Here is a 3,832-nt window from a genome sequence, read left to right as displayed (position 1 = left end):
TGCCTCAAAACGATGCAGAGAAACTAGTCCATGCATTTGTTACTTCAAGGCTGGATTATTGTAACTCTTTATTATCAGGGTGTACCAAGAAGTCAGTCAAGTCGCTTCAGCTGATTCAAAATGCTGCAGCTCGTGTACTAACCAGAGTTAGGAAAAGGGACCACATTACTCCTGTTCTGGCTGCGTTACACTGGCTCCCTATAGAACACAGGATAGAATTTAAAATTCTTCTTCTGGCCTACAAAGCCCTTAATGGGCAGGCGCCATCTTACCTTAAAGAACTCATTATACCCTACTGTCCTACTAGGGCATTGCGTTCCAAGAATGCAGGGTTGTTGGTTGTTCCTAGAGTCTCTAAAAGTACAATGGGAGCCAGAGCCTTTTCTTATCAAGCTCCACATTTGTGGAATCAGCTTCCAGTTTGTGTTCGGGCGGCAGACACCCTATCCGTTTTTAAGAGTGCGCTTTAAACTGTGGGTTTTCTTCGGAAGTTTTTCCTTGTACGATGTGAGGGTCTAAGGACAGAGGGTGTCGTATTGTCATACTGATATTTTGTACAAACTGTAAAGTCCACTGAGACAAATGTAACATTTGTGATATTGGGCTATATAAATAAACATTGATTGATTGATTTCATAATTCATTATACTAATTTATCTTCAATTCTGCTCTACTTAAAGAACAAGGTAAACTCTTTAGCAGTGTTTGGAACCTTGGGTGTCCGAACATGCAACAATTACTCCCTCCTTTATCAAGGATTTAAAAACAGAAGTCATTTCATCATGGCTTGAAGTTGAATTGTAGGAATTATCACTATGGCAGGTTTGTTTTGAATAAGTCACATCTCTAAATGTCCGGTCATCACTGATTAAATGGACGCCCATTGGAAGGTGGTGGCGCTTGTCTTTTAAACTCATAATCTGGTCCCGTGCGTTTCCTGTGAAGCTGCAAGTAAGATTCACCTTTACAACGAATGATCCAAGGCCCCAAATGTTTTGCTCCCAATTCTATTCCTTTTTTCCAAAATTAAATTTGCAATCGCTTCTTGCCCAGAGTGTCATCTCTTTCGACTCCACTTCGAGCGATAGAACTATTAACAAAGCACTTATATACTAATAAAGGGCTGGCTTATCTAAAGCCAGTTGAGTAGCACTTGAAATGTTTTTGCTCTATGAGGCCTGATGTACTTATATGATTCTGGTTTCTTCAAGTTTGTATTTTGTTGGTCGAACGCACTTATTGTAAGTCGCTTTGGATAAAAGCGTCAGCTAAATGCAATGTAATGTAATGTAATGTAATATGTAATATATTACTTTTTTTTAGTAACGACCCCATCTCTGGTAATGACTATGCTCCAATGGTGAAATCAATACTTCAGATTGAGATATTTGGCTTGGTACTAGCTTTCCCTTTAACATCCTAGAGTGGTTGCTAAAATGTCTCCCTTTAAACTGTAGATCAATACTGTAACTAATTAAATCACTACCAAATTCACACATGAATAAAAAGCTCTAAAATAATAATTGGTCAACACGATGAAAAGATTGAAGAATGTTTTCTACTCTGTACTCCTAACTCCAAAACACCCACTGCTTAAAGGTCTCCTATCATGCAAAATGCACTTTGTGATGTCTTTTCATACATAAACATGTGTCCCCGGTGTGTCCCCGGTGTGTCCCCGATGTGTCCCCGGTGTGTCCCTGGTGTGTCCCCGGTGTGTCGGGGAACTCACGCAGCGTCAGGAAATAAAACCCTCTCTCTTTTCCTCCGTACCCAAATCTCTAAAAACGGGGAACAACGGAGCTGATCCAGAATTGCGTCCGATATGACGTAATATCTGAAATGTGGACCCACGGCCCAATCAGAAACGTTGCTATCAGAAACAATGCCCGACTGTTTTGGACGTAATATGGTCGGTGTTTACATTAGCATCGCTAACACTCAGAGCTAACCTGTACTGGAGAACATGTGTGTGAAGAAGCAGGAAGTAGAAAGGAACTCACCTTGTGGTATAACCGGCAAGAGAGAAAGCCTTTGAGCTCCAGACTGTTTCAGAGAGAATCCTTGATAATCCATGATATGGCGTTTCATCACAGCAGCATTTAGTTTAGACAGTAGCTGCCGGGTCCCGCATGAGCTCAGACCCCTCCTCTTTAAAGCTTTATACCCCAAATCAGCACTTTAGAAACAGGAATTGAAATATAGGGATATAAGGCATGGCTAGAATGGGTGATCTGTTTGGTATTTTGAGCAAAACACTTCATAGACATGTTTTTTATGTATTTGTATATATCTGAGACCTATGCTATTGCCTAAAAATAGCATGATAGGTGACCTTTAAGGTGTAGTGAATATTTCCATCATGTCTCCCCCTTTTATCCCACAGTACCTTCAGTGTGTTTAGGTCTATTTTCTAAATGTACTTGAATAGTTTCCTCTTTACTGCTGTAACACTTCTATGTACTAGGTTGCTTTCAATGAGGAGTAGAAGATAATATAAATAGAAAAAACAATATTAAATTAATATAGCCGGCATTTTATTAAACATTCATACAACACTTTCACAAACCCCTCACCCACCCAAGTGAAACCCAATCTGCTATCATGGACAAAACAACAATAATCGAACCCGGGTAGTCTGCAGCTTCCCTCTAGCAATCCAATGACTATCAGTCCTTTTTTTGGTTAGTGGAATCCTTTATAATCCTTTCTCTGGTGAGGAAAGACAAAAAACTGCAGCTCCAAAAACTTTGGTCGGTTCTGCTAGTTCCTGGTTCCCCGCAGCATCAAAGAAACACATCACCAAACAATGCGAACACACTCACACACACACGCACGCACACGCACGCACGCGCACACACACACACACACACACACACACACACACACACACACACACACAGCACACACACACACACACACACACACACACACACACACACACACACACACACACACACACAGGGCCCACACCCAGCTGCCACTCATTGAGCCTCATTACCAACCACACCTGGCCTGCTCTTCCTCTCCTCCCTCACATGCAGACTCTGCTGCCCCGAGTGGGAGCTGCTGTTTATTACAGGTTGAAAAACTCACTGCATTATTTGAGTGGGTTACATTGCTATTATTATTTACCAACTGATTAAATCATGGGTAATAAAACGTTTATCTTTACTTATTTATCAAGTTAATTCAAGTTCTTTAAATTTGGTCCTTTTTTTTGTGCGTTTGTGAATAAGTGTGTTTGTGTGAAAACTCACTCATTTCGGTTCCCTTTCCCGTCTCCTCTGGTTTCAGGCCGTGACCCCGGCCTCCTCACTTCTAATCGACCAACTCCTCTGGTTCTGTCTTATCTTCAGTCATCAGCTCTTGAATCCATCCGCTGTAACTCTTTAGACAGCCTTTGGCCCAGTTACATCTGCAGCCCCCATCAGGCCACTGTTCTTGCACTGCTCTGCATTTCATCTCCTCCTTTAAAGTCTCTTTGCTGTTTGATGGAGGGCGGATTCTGCTCTCATGTCCCACACTCTGCTCTTGTGCTAAACCTCGTGGCTCAGCTTGGAACTTCATGCCCTGTCTGAGGGACTGATGAGAGTATCTCTCTGTATGTCAGCAAGCTGTTTGGTTCTGGATGCCTCAGGTGGAGATGGTTCTGGCTGCAGTTCTGGGTGCAGCCTTGTTGTTGTTGTTGTTGTTGTTGTTGTTGTTGTTGTTGTTGTTGTTGTTGTTGTTGTTGGTTCAGCTCTGGCTCTCTGTCTGTTCGATGGAGAAGGAGGAGTCTCCTGTTGGGTTAGGTCTGCTCTGGAGGGGTCATAGCCGTCTAACGCAGAGG

Source organism: Gymnodraco acuticeps, unplaced genomic scaffold, assembly GCF_902827175.1.
Source record: "Gymnodraco acuticeps unplaced genomic scaffold, fGymAcu1.1, whole genome shotgun sequence".
NCBI lineage: Eukaryota > Metazoa > Chordata > Actinopteri > Perciformes > Bathydraconidae > Gymnodraco > Gymnodraco acuticeps.
Note: the sequence above shows the minus strand (reverse complement) of the source record.